This window comes from Euprymna scolopes, chromosome 46 (assembly GCF_053919585.1).
Source record: "Euprymna scolopes isolate OS-2025 chromosome 46, ASM5391958v1, whole genome shotgun sequence".
Lineage (NCBI taxonomy): Eukaryota > Metazoa > Mollusca > Cephalopoda > Sepiida > Sepiolidae > Euprymna > Euprymna scolopes.
In genome coordinates, this window is record NC_136527.1 from 31,058,729 (window position 1) to 31,072,923 (window position 14,195).

Below are 14,195 nucleotides of genomic sequence, written 5' to 3' on the forward strand. Positions count from 1 at the left end.
TATATGTTATAGAGGAAGTAATTTAACTCTATATATATGTTATAGAGGAAGTAATTTAACTCTCTATATATATGTTATAGAGGAAGTAATTTAACTCTCTCTATATATATATGTTATAGAGGAAGTAATTTAACTCTCTCTCTATATATATGTTATAGAGGAAGTAATTTAACTCTATATATATATATGTTATAGAGGAAGTAATTTAACTCTATATATATGTTATAGAGGAAGTAATTTAACTCTATATACATATGTTATAGAAGAAGTAAGTCCTGGAGAAGAAATTTAAAAGTACGAGCTGAACATTTTTGACGTGTACATTCGCTCCAGTTTCTATAAGAACAAAATGAAGAAAAACTATGAACTAACTAACTACCCTGATGAAGCTATTTTTAGCGAAATACTGGACTTACAACACAAACAAAAGGTCATAAACATGACTTTATCATTTTCCTGACACCTAAAGTTTTCAAAATACTCACATTTCTATTGCTTGTATTTATTTTACACTTGGTTCACTCGGCATATTGGGCAGATATTTAAAAAAAAATTTTTTTCATAAGCCTGGTTGATCCTATGACAGGTATGATTTATACATTAGGAATGATTACTTAAACTAGGCTTGCCATATTCTCTTTCTTGTCCCATATCACTATGTCAGGCTTAATAGCCACATTTTCTAGGTATGTAGCTGTAGGAAGTTCATAGTCATAGTGAAGAGTGTATCACTTATTTCCAACTGTTTCTGGTACATGTCCTTAGGATTTGCTACTACATTGGAGATTCAAATTTTTACAGATATTTTTCTCCCATATATGCATTAAGATTTGCTACTACATTGTATGACATATTTTTCTCCCGTATATGCATTCATGTGAATCAACAAAGTTGACTTCTATGCAAAAGTAGAACATCATACTTCACAATAATGTTTGACTCTATTTTTTCATTTTTCTTATCATTTTGTTTAAGCCAGGGATGGGGCATCCTACCAGATGCCAAACATACACCTGCTATTTTAGACACTCCAACCGAGAGATCTTTTTAAGATTCTAACCGTCCCTTTAAGTGCAATTGTTTGAATCTCCTTTGCACTTGGTTTACCTGGTATATTTGTAAGATAGTTTGTAAAATTCTTTTTCATAAGTCCGGTTGCTCCTATAATTACTGGAATGATAGAGATCTTCTTAAGGTTCCAGTTTCTTTTCATGTCATACATAAGACCCTGGTATTTAGTAATCTTTTCCCTCTCAGCTCTGTTTAACCCAGCATCATTCGGGACACTAACTTCCACCAAGGTTGCTTCCTTCTGCTTCTTGTCCCATATTACAATATCGGGTTTTATAGCTCCGTTTTCTAGGTATGTGGCTGTAGCGATTGCATAGTCATAGTGGATGGTATATGACTTGTTTCCGACTGTTCTTTCGGGTATATGTTCCCATGACTTCTTACTGCATTCGATATTTAACTTATTGCAGATCGTCCAGTGGAGATATTTGCATACTTCATTGTGTCGCATTGTATAGTAGCCGTCCCCTAGCAGAACCTTACAGCTAGAAATCAGGTGGCTCAAACTCTCTACTTCTGTGTGGCAGAACCTGCATTTGTTGTCTTTGCTGTATGTGTTTTCATATGATTCAACAAAGTAAACTTCCGTGCAAAAGAAGAACCACATACTTCACAAGAATGTGGTTTATCTCCTGTATGTATTTTTATATGACTCACCAACTGTGATTTCCGTAGAAAAGAAAAACCACATACTTCACAAGAATATGGTTTCTCTCCTGTATGTGTTTTCATATGACGCAACAAACTTGAATTCTCTGAAAAAAAGGCACCACAGACTTCACAAGAATGTGGTTTGTCTCCCGTATGTGTTTTCATATGACTCAACAAGCTTGACTTCTGTGCAAAAGAGGAACCACATACTTCACAAGAATGTGGTTTCTCTCCTGTATGTGTTTTTATATGACACAACAAACGTGACTTATATGGAAAAGAAGAACCACATACTTCACAAAAATGTGGGTTGTCTCCTGTATGTGTTTTCATATGACACAACAAATTTGGCTTATGTGCAAAAGAAGAACCACATACTTCACAAGAATGCGGTTTCTCTCCCGTGTGTGTTTTTATATGACACAACAAATTTGACTTCTGTGTAAAAGAAGAACCACATACTTCACAAGAATGTGGTTTGTCTCCTGTATGTGTTTTCATATGATACAACAAACTTGACTTCTGTACAAAAGAAGAACTACACACTTCACAAGAATGTGGTTTGTCTCCCGTATGTGTTTTAATATGATTAAACAAAGTTGACTTCCGTGCAAAAGAAGAACCACATACTTCACAAGAATGTGGTTTGACTCCTGTATGTGTTTGCATATGACGCAAAAGATTTGACATATCTGCAAAAGAAGAACCACAGACTTGACAAAAATGTGGTTTGTCTCCCGTATGCGTGTTCATATGAGTCAACAAATTTGACTTCTGTGCAAATGAAGAGCCACATACTTTGCAAGAATGTGGTTTCTCTCCTGTATGTGTTTTCATATGACACAACAAATTTGACTTAAATGCAAAAGAACTACCACATACTTCACATACTTGTTTGTCTCCCGTATGTGTCTTTATATGAATCAACAAATGTGACTTCCGTATAAAAGAAGAACCACATACTTTACAAGAATGTGATTTATCTCCCGTATGTGTGTTTATATGACTCAACAAATTTGACTTCCGTGTAAAAGAAAAACCACAAACTTTACAAGAATATGATTTGTCTCCCATGTTTGCTATGTAATGCAATGATAGTAACTTGTAACTTTAGAAAATCATATGAAGAATTATTTTAAATCACCAATGAGGAAAGTTCCTTCTCGTCCATTTATTAATTTCTTTTCATTTTTGCAAATTCTGGAAATATAAAATAAATTTAAAAAATTATATTTCATGTGGTTAACTTGAATTATGTTAATTTTTATTAAAAATATCAAAAACATCTTTTATTAATGAAATTCAAAAAAAGAAAATTAGTATAGTTTTATGCAATACTGGTCAGTCAATAAAATTAATGTGTTTCTATGTTCAAGTATTTAATTAAAAAGAATTACGTTTCTTCCTTGTAGAGATGAAGATTGATTATTCATATTATTTGGATTCTTTAGAATACTGTTATCATCTTGGGTGTTATTTTCACAACGTTTCTATTTTGCTTCCGAGCTTATTCAGGTGTATTTTGTCGAACTTTCTCTTGAACTCAGAAGTATTTACTGAATTAAACCATATTGTTTGGATTGTTCAGAGTATTGTTCTTATCTTCAGTGTCATTTTCCCAACGTTTCTGTTACCTCCGATCTTATTCAGGTCTATTTTGTGAAACTTTGGAACATTTTTCTTGAACTAAGAAATATATAGAGAATTTTGAATGAAACCCTTTATTTAGTACATGAGTGTTGCATTCTACTGGTTATTAGAGATGACTTGTAAAAAGCCTTTTTAAAAATTGTATTTTCAATCTCAATGAGGATTGAAACTCCAACGTTCAGAAGTATATAAGTTACAAATGAATTTTACTATAATCATAGCACCAGGGTCCCTAGCGAACAATCCTACTATATAGTGGCACCAAAAAAAGTCGCAGTTATCATTTTTTTCAAAACCTGCAAATTTAAACTAAATTGAGTGTAACAGTTAAAAAACTATACCTTATTTGAGTCATCTTTTATTCCTCTATAATTTTACTTGTTCGTATTTTACTTTTTATTGAAGTATTGTAGTGTTCACGTCAATTTAAAAAATTAAAAGTGAGAAGGCAAAAAGAAACTCTGTACTATGGAAAATTGTATTTTAATATAATTTAGAACATTACTGTAACACAAATACAATAGGAACACAATGGACTAGTTAATATTTAGTAGTATAGCCCTTCTGCAATTTGACAGGCTGCAATCTTAGTAATACTCCGGTGGAAGGGTATCATATTTCTCTTTCATTTTTGTCCAAAATTCTTCCCGATTTGAAATTTTATGATTATGTAGATGTAGCTTGATATAATGTCAGCACGGAAAATTATGTTAAAACACCAGCATCTGCACACATGCATGATTTGTATGGGTTTTAGAAATTGTTGTAAGTTTGAAAATTGTAGGTTTCGATTGCTTACAATAAACAATGATAACCAATCACCTTGAGAACAGGTTACCAAATAGATAAGTGGCTTTTAACATTACTGTGATTATTATGCTTGATAAACAAAAGAATTAAATCCCCGATAGGGTAGAAAGTCGGCTTAAAAATGAAGCTCGCAGATATTGTTGTACTGGCTTATCCCAATCAATAATAAATTGAATAAATATTTTCATAGTATGAAGGTCACTATCTATACAAATCACATACCTCTAGAATATTTATTTAATATTAATATTAACCTCGCCTATATAGAATAGGAAAATACAGGGGTGGGCTAAAAAGAAGAAGGAAAATGTTTGTGTTGATCTCTTGTTATGCACCGTGAATTTGAGCAGAGACAATGACGTTCCCTAGAAGAAATAGATAGTAGGAATTACTTGGTAAATAAGAAGGTTAAAAGCTCATCAGTATCGCATAAACATCATACGTTATTGGGTTTTGATTTGATTAGGAAACAAGAGGCAGATAAGGACATTTCTAGATTTAAAGACGCAGATGAAGAACGGTAAATCATCGAAAATGAAACAAAAATGTTTATGGTGATGACCGAGATAGTGTTTACTTATTGCAACTGGACGACGAACAATTGTGAAGGTTATATGTACCAGCATATGGTCATAATATATATATATATATATATATATATATATAAATATATATATATATATATAAGTAAAAAATATTTGTGTGGCTCTTTTGTTATGCACCATGAATTCGAGCAGAGACAATGACGTTCTCTGGTAAAAATAGATGGTAGGAATTACTCGGTTTGTGCGATACATTTTGATTCACTAGAGTAACTCGATTTCATTATGATTGAACGACTGCAAGAGAATTGTTCAATTTGTATTTTTGATTGCATATTATTAATTTTCTTTTCTTTCTTTTGTTCTTTCTTTTTGAAGTAAGCCATTTAACATATGCATGTATAAAGTTGGCTGTTGAAAAAGTGAGGGAAGAGAAAGAATTTTTATTACTTTCTCATGATTTGAGGGGAATTTTTTTGTTGGGTGGAAACCAGAAACCATTTTGATGATTTTGGACATGTCAGAAAATGATCAGCTTCTTCTCATTCTAATGATGCTTTTTAGCACTTTTTTTTCAAAAATAGAAAGAGTCTGCATTGCACAAGTGAAGGTTAAATGCTCATCAGTATCGCACGAACATCATACGTTATTGGGTTTCGATTTAATTAGGAAACAAGAGGCAGGTAAGGACATTTTTAGATTTAAAGATGCAGATGAAGAATGGTAAATCGTCTAAAATGGAACCAAAACTATTTATGTAGATGACTCATGTATTCCATGCCAAACGAGAAATATAAACAAGCAAAAACCTTGAATGCAGGAGTACAATTTGCTTCCTTTTCCTTTTGCAAAACTGGCAATGGATATTTCTGGCCTCTACCTTACAGTTTTGCATAACCAGTACATAGTGATGTTCTTTGATATGTATAGTGGTTGGCCGGAGGTTTTTGCAATCCCTTACAAGAAGGCTGAAACAGTGGTTCATCTGCTGTTGGATTAAATTTTCCTCAGATTCGGGGCACCCTCCAGTTGTTAACAGACAATGGGTCCAAAAATATTAACAAATCGATGAAGAAGGCATTGTAGGAGCTCAACATGTGAGCACATCATTTTATCATCCCAAAGTGACAGCTGCTATAAGTTGGATAGTGGCAGACATCAGTTTGGACGGATCACAGAGAAGACTGAAGATAACGTGCACCTAAGCTTAATATAAAGCAAGTTCCTCAAGATGACACGTTTAAAGTCAATTCAAGTATAACTCGAGTATGTTTTCAAATATACTGACACTCAAAACCTTCAAAATCCGACAATCAAGTCTTCCTCATTCATACGAGCTGATCTAAGTTGGCTAAGAATATCAATAAAATATCGCATAGAAAATTGGCCCATTTTAACAGTGATCATATCACACTAGGACTGACCACCAATACCTATAATGGATGTCAGTTTTCACGTTTTGTAAAAGTAGTGATGTATTTTAATTAGAACCGAAGAGAATTGGTCAATTTGTATTTTTTGATTGCATATTCTTAATTTTCTTTCCTTCTCTTGTTCTTCCTTTTTGAAGAAAGCCATTTAACCTATGCAGAATGTTGGCTGTGAACAGAGGGAGGAAAGACAAACAATTTTTCTTAGTTTCTCATGATTTTAGGGGATTTTTTTGTTGAGAGGAAACTAGAAACCATTTTGATGATTTTGCACATGTCAAAAAATGATCAGCTTCTTCTCATGCTAATCCGAGAAATGATGCCCCATTTATAATAACTTCCTTTTCATATATCAAAGTTAATGTCCCCAAAATACAAAATTTTATGTCATTTTCACTTTTCAAAACAGAATTAAAATTAAAGGGTCATATCACAATCCAGTAATTATGGAATCTCCATTATTGCCGGAAAAACAAAAACAAGTTTTCAACATATAAAAAATACATGTAAAGAAAAAACGTGATTTTTCCTATCATTTGGATTATTTGGACTATTGTTCTCATCTTAAGTGTTAATTTTACAATGTTTTCACAATAAATACCATTCAAGATGAGAACAGCAGTCTTAATAATCTAAATAATACAAAGAATCATTCCTTATCTAAAAAATTCAGAACCATAATATTGTAATTTGTTTAAGAATCATGATTATTTTTTTTGAAAATTAGTTCAAGTAATTTGTAAGGTTTGTTGAATGTATTTTTGAAAGAACTTTGAAAACGTAATTTCCTCAACCTCCTCCTTCCCCCAAAAAAACTTTTATGCTTACAACTTTTAAAAGTTTTCGGGGGTGCTGAATATATGATTTAACAGTGGTGCAGAGAAATAGTTTTCATGATATGAAAAATGTACTTTTTTAAAAGTGGGGTATCACTTTTCATTATAAATTTATGGCAACCTAATGAGTGGAGATAAAAGTTTTTTTTCTAATTTCATGTTTCAATAAAGTCCGAGGACATTAAAAAACAGAAAAAGAAGAAAATCTGCATACAAATATGTGTCATTCCTTATGTTATCAGTGGTGACCATTTTTGTATGTGTAAGCATATGCATATTTTTGCCACAAAGAAGCTTTCTGATTATTAAGCAGTGCAATTCCTTATGTTATCATTGGTGGCCAATTATTTACATTGTATAATATTCGGAAAACGACTTGTTTGTGACAAAGTTTAATGAGGTATTCGTTTTCAGCATACAAAAAACATATAGAAATCGTCATCTGATTGTTAAGATCAAAAGTAAGTAACAATTTACCAAAACGACTTTCAGGCAGCCCCACCCCCAAAAAATTATCACCGTGTGGCCTGAAAGTGAGTGCTCATTTGGTGCTAGTGCACTTATTGATCTGCGCTATCTTTAAAATAGTATTTTCAAATTTAACTAAAGTTTTATATCTTTTTTATTCAACTGTAAGGTTAAAGTACAGAATAGGTACAAAACACCCTCCCTCTCCTATGTTTATAATGGCTTTCTAAAAATAACATTATTATTTCAGCATGGATCAATAAATGCACTAGTACCGCTCATTTTACATTCAATTTATATTAAAAAATAGTTATTTCCACGTTTGGAAAAAGTAATTGCCTCATATCATGAAATCTAATTCTCTGCGCCACTTTTGAAGCATATATTCATTTTCAGCACACCCAAAAAACCATAAAAGTCAGATTCTAGATATTGATCTTTTTTATGTATAAGTATTGAAAATAAAATCATAGATTAATGATAATAACCCACTGAGAAAATTGAAAAAAGATGAAAACAAAAACCATTAAACAATGAGAACCGTTTAAGATTTATAGTTTTCTTTTTGGTAAACGAAAATACAACATTAGTTAAAAATATTTAAAATTAATAAAATTACTTTTTTCTTCGGAAAAAATAAATAAAGACAAAAATGGAGAAAGAAAAACTAATATGCAAATATCATACTGAAATATGGTTATGTTGATGTAAATAAAAAAATTAATAAAGACAAAAATGGAGAAAGAAAAACTAATATGCAAATATCATACTGAAAGGGTAATTGACCTATGGAATACCTTTGACACTGATTTTAAATGTTGTACAATGTTTGTTGTTGGTTATTTTGTGTAATAATTGTGTTTTGTTGATATGAAAAAGAATATATATTTCGTTTTTATACTGATTTTGGAAAGTTTCATTATTGTATTTGTTTTTTTTATTGTAATAATTGTTTTGTTGAATTGTGAAAAAAGAAGTGTAAATTGATGAGACACTAGAGAGCCTTGAGACGGAGGGGGAATGGAAAAAATATATGTGAATATTTCTTTGAAAATAGAGAGGGGGAAAGTGGTAAGTTAAGGGTGCACACACAAAGCAACACATGACAGCTCGTAACAAACACATGTGATCAGGTTGTAAGCTTTGATATCATCAGTGGCAGAAAGGTCAACTATTTGACGCATGCAGCTGTTGAAGATGAGCGCACTTGCAAAAAGCAAGTCACATATATAGCCCAGAGAAAAATGCAAAAGAAGAAAGAAGCTTACACTCAGCCGGCAATCAACATCACATATGCATGGCTCAATGCATACTAGCAAAGAATATCAATAGCATATCTCATAGAATATTGACCCATTTTAACATTTGATCATATTACTCTGTGACTGACCACAAATACCCACAGTGCATGTCAATTTTAAAGCTTTGTAAAATTAGTCATATATTTTAATTAGAACCGTCTTAATGTATTTTCTTGTTTTTAATCACATAATTTTTGTGATGGCTAACAGAGATGAAATACGAAATATAAAAGGAACCAACATTTTCCTCCTGTAGCACGTTTCATATACTCTTAGACTCCAACCAAAACCTTATCATTAGAACCAATCATGCAGCTTCCAGGAAGTTAAGTAACTCGATTGCGAGATAATTGACCTAACGCATTGTCAGGAGAATTGTTTCATTTGGATTTTTGATTGCATATCCTTAATTGTCTTTTCTTTCTCTTGTTCTTCATATATCGACAAAGCCCTTTTACCTATGCAGGTAGAGAAGAGAAGCAATTTTTGTTAGTTTCATATGATTTTAGGGGAAATATGTCAGGAAATGATCAGCTTTTTTGATGCTACTCTGAGAAATGTTCCTTTAAGCAACCGACAAAAGTTGCCCAACATATCCAAATCGAATGACTAGTAGTTTATTCTCTCTGATCTCAAGATGTGACAATCAAATATCTAAATAGAACAAGCACGTCTCCTCCTTATGAAATAATCAGCTTTTTTTCATGCTAATCTGAGAAATCATGTCCTTTTGGCAACCATTAAAAGTAAGGTGGCCTATATCTAAATAGAACTAACAAGCACCTCTACTCTACTTGTGACAATCACTAGGACTTTATCCTCTATGACCTCAAAATGAGGAAGAGGCTGAAAAGTTGACTTGCTTACATCCTCCCAGATAATTATCAAAGGTAACATTTGAAATGTATCCAAATTTCATAACTAACACATGGCTAGGGATCTAAAAGTTAGATACACACGTTCTTTTACTCATAAGCGAAAGAAAAATAAAAGATTATACAAATAACAAGAGGCGCATAACGGTTCCTTACTTTATTTCGATGGACAAAAGGCTACCTTCAGTCATAATCAGAAGAAAAATAAAAGTCCATAACAATAGCAAAGGGGGGAGTAACAGCAGTAGTAATAAATAACAGCATTTTTCATGCTACTCTGAGAACTGACGTCCTTTTAGCAACCAATGTAAATAAGGTGCCTTATATCCAAACAGGACACAAGGCAACCTTTAGTTATAATCGAAAGAAAAATAAAAGTCCATAATAATGGGGGGGGAGTAACAGCAACCAATGTAAATAAGGTGCCCTATATCCAAATAGAACTAACAAGCGCATCTCTTCCGTGTGACAATCAGTAGGAGTTTACCCTCTCTGATCTCAAGATGAGGAATGGGATTAAAAGTTTACTTGCTTACATCCAGATGATTATCATAGATAACATGTGAAACGTATCCAAATTTTATAACAAACACATGGCTAGGGATCTAAAAGATAGATACACAGGTTCTTTTACTCATAGTCGAAAGAAAAATAAAAGTTCATACAAATAACAAGAGGGAGATAACAGTTCCTTACTTTATTTCCATGGACTTTTACTTAGTTTCTATGGACACAAGACTACTTTCAGTCATAACTGCAAGAAAAATAAAAGTCCATAACAATAGCACATTCTGATGTCACGCGAAGGAGAAGAGAAAAAGGCATGATGACAACAATCAGCAAGTTTGAGATTTTACCAAATAAAAGGCTATTTCTAAGTCAAGCTTAGCACATGACAAATGCAGTTCATCCACTTATGAAAACCCCATTAATAATAATTCCAATCTTTTCATCTATCACAGTTAATGTCTCCCAAAATACGAAATAGTTTAATTTTATGTCGCCTTTACTTTTCAAAACAGAATTAAAGTTTAAGCGTACTATCACAATCTGGCAAGTAAATATGCGACAGGTGTTATTTTTACAATGTTTGCCCAATAAATAACACTCGAGATGAGAACAGTAGTCTTAATAATCTAAATAATACAAAGAATCATTCCTCATCTAAATAATACATAATTAAATAAAAAAAGAATCAGAACCATTATATTGTAATTTGTTTAAGGATCATAATTATTTTTTTTTAATTAAGTTAAAGCTATTTATAAGGTTTGTTATTTTGGTTAATGTTTAGAATCTTTCTGAACCCACAAAAACCCTTTACAATGACGACTTTTATAAGTTTTTGAGGGTGCTAAAAACGAATATATACTCCAAAAATGGTGCAGAGAAATAGTTTTTATGATATGAAAAATTCACTATTTCAAAAAGTGAGAGATCAAATTTAAATATAAATTAAACCTAAAATGAGTACCTACTTCATGGCCATGTACAGAGGGGGTCATTTTTTGCCTTTATTTTTTTGGCAAAAAGTATTTTTTGTTTTTTATTTTTATTTCCTCTTTCAATAAGGATACGAGGACATTAAAGAACAAAAATAAAGTATAATCTGTATACAGACACGTATCATTCCTTATGTTATCATTGGTGTCCATTTTTGTATGTGTAAGTGCGCACATATATTTGTCACAAACAAGTAGTTTTCCAAATATTAAGGAATGTAATTCCTTATGTTGTCAGTGGTAGCCAATTCTGTATGTGCAAGTTAATACTTAATTGGCCACCACTGATAACAAACAATTACATTGATTAATATCCAGATACTCGTTTGCAGCAAATTTAAATGTGATATTCGTTTTCAGCATACCTGACAACTTATCGAAGTTGTAATGTTAAAGGTGATTGTTAAGGTGGAAAATAAATAACAATTATCAATTTCAGGTTAACAAAAAAAAAATAAAACAAATTATAACCATGTGGCCAGAAAGTGGGTGCTCATTTTACATTAAATTTATATAGAAATATGATCCCGACTTTTTGAAAAAGTAATTTCCTCATATAATGAAACATAATTCTCTGTGCAAGTTTTAAAGCATATATTCGTTTTTAGCACACCCGAAAAACAATAAAATAATCCGCTGAAAAACAAAAAAAAACAAAAGACAAATTTTATACTTAAACCTTGTGAAATAGTTAAAAACATTTAAAATTTATAATTTTTTTTTTGTAAACAATAAAGAAGTTATTTTTATGTGTAAGTCAGCATTGAAAACAAAAAAACATTCGACAGCGAAAAATTTTCAACAATAAATCAACATTTTCATTAGGATTATTCGCTTAGTAAATGTAGTTATCTCCCTTACATTTTTAACGTATTCTGCAAATGCGCAAAAATCGATACTAAATTCATGTAGTAATACTTACGTTTTTGTTTTATAATCTGCTTTCGATTAACTTTATCTATAAAGGAAACAATTTTTTCAAATGTGATTGACTTTACAAGCTCAAGTTAACATTCAAAATGATGAACGGAAGAGCAAGTTCACAGAAAACAAAAATAGTTTGAAGTTTATTATCCATTTTCATATTAAGTTAAATGAAATGACAAAAAAATAAATAAACCACGATAAAATATTTAGTTTAAAATACAAATAACAATTTACTAAACGACGTTTTATTTACTGGATATTTTTTCGGCATTCACCGGAAGTTATTATCTTCCCTAGTAAGTTCGATTTTTTATTTTTAATCCTTTTAATTAACACACGCGTACTGAGAGTAGATATTGTAAAACTGAAATAAATAATTAAAAAATAAATAAAAATCAAGAAGTTATAAAGACTGAATGGGGAGTCGTTTGCGTAAGGAAATGACCAACACAGCTAGAAGTAAGGGGGTCGGACATGTGGGTAAAGAAAATAAACAAAGTTCGTAGTTAAGATTAAATAATATTTAAAAGAAAATAACGTTAAATGTATTATTGAAAGTGTCTTTAAAAAGGAGATATATAATGTTTCTTACCGGAGATGGCTTAAAACGGCGAAGGACAACAGAAGATAATAGACAGAGACATGTGAGACTAGAAAGGGAATTGACTAGAGAATGAAACACCGGTCAACCTGCCGGTGTCGAGTCAGAGGAAACTCTAAAAGAAAAATGTCTGGCCAAGGGAGATAACTGTTAAAGGGGCATAATACATGCAAAACAGACAACAATTTTAAAAAGAAAACTTTTATAATTATTGTAATTTTTTAATATTTTAAAACAAATATGTTGTTTTTTAATCCAAAAGAAGGTTAAGAGTTTATTTTAACACTTGACTCTACTGTTTTGTTAAGTAAACTACTTTTAATTTATTCGATTTCGAAATTTATTTTCACTTAAAATTATTTTTTGTATTTATGATTATATATATGTGTGTGTGTGTGTGTGTGTGTGTGTGTGTGTGTGTGTGTGTGTGAAAGAAACAAAACAAACAAACAAACAAACATTGTTGAGAACACAAAGAGAAAAGATAAGGGTAAATATCCAGATCCGCTACTACAGAACACCGACCACCACTCTAATTTGTTTTTTTTTTTTTTATAGGTAATTGAGGTCGCTGACAACGAATCTGCTAGTCAAACTTGGGGCAAATTTACCGTTTGCATGGTATTTACCCCTGAACCCACAAACTACTTTCCACCATTTTGCAGCTTCCGTTTACGCTACGCGCATGCACGCTGTAGCATAAACGACGGCTTGCTTCACCAAGCAAACTACGTTGAGGGAGGGGATTTTTTTTTTCCAGGACATAGAATTTTCTAAAATTCATTATAGCACTCTTTGGGTGGAAAATTTAAAATTAGCTGAAAAAGAAAAAAAAAAAAACAAGAAAAGGAAAGCACTCCAAGTTGGAGTAGGGGGAGGGGGTTAATTTATTTGGTTTTTTTTTTTACCTGGAACATAGAATTTTCAAATTTTCAAAAAGTAATGCACCGACATTTACCAATTAAAACACCATTTAACATTTTCCGAAGATTTTACTGTTTACTGTTTCGCGCGCCCCCAACATCGCATCCGCCCCCCCCACACCGCTCGCGCCCCAATGTAAACAGTAAAATCTTTGGAAAATGTAAAATGGTGTTCTAATTGGTAAATGTCGGTGCGTTACTTACGTAAAAACGTTTAACCAAACTGCAAAAGCACCTATTAAGCCACATAAGTTCTATAATTGAATCCCCCTCCCGCAAAAAAAAAAGAATGAAAAACATAAAGATGTTTGGTGCTTATGTTTTTGTAAACCACATTAAAAACTACATGAGACAAAAAAAAGTCCCCCGATTTGTTGTACTTTTCTTTAACTATAAGTTATTAAAAAAATGTCAGTCCATAATTTTTTGATTGGTACGCCATGTGAGAAGGCAGTTTGCTAGGTGAAGCAAGCCGTCGTTTATGTTGCAGCGCACGCGCGTAGCATAAACGGAAGCTGCAAAATGGTGGAAAGTTATTCGTGGGTTCGGGGGTTAATACCATGCAAACGGTAAATTTGCCCCAAGTTTGACTATCAGATATATTTTCA

The 14,195-nt window shown here is 31.9% G+C and overlaps 1 long non-coding RNA gene across 1 annotated transcript; it reads right to left on the reverse strand.

The window, feature by feature from the left end:
• Window positions 1-1,616: 1,616 nt before the first annotated feature.
• LOC145271015 (uncharacterized) lies at window positions 1,617-12,830 on the reverse strand. Its single transcript, XR_013865653.1, has 3 exons — window positions 12,656-12,830; window positions 10,331-10,388; window positions 1,617-2,922 (listed from the first exon to the last, which is right to left on the reverse strand). It is a non-coding gene; the product is annotated as an uncharacterized LOC145271015 (long non-coding RNA).
• Between the last annotated feature and the right edge of the window lie 1,365 nt (window positions 12,831-14,195).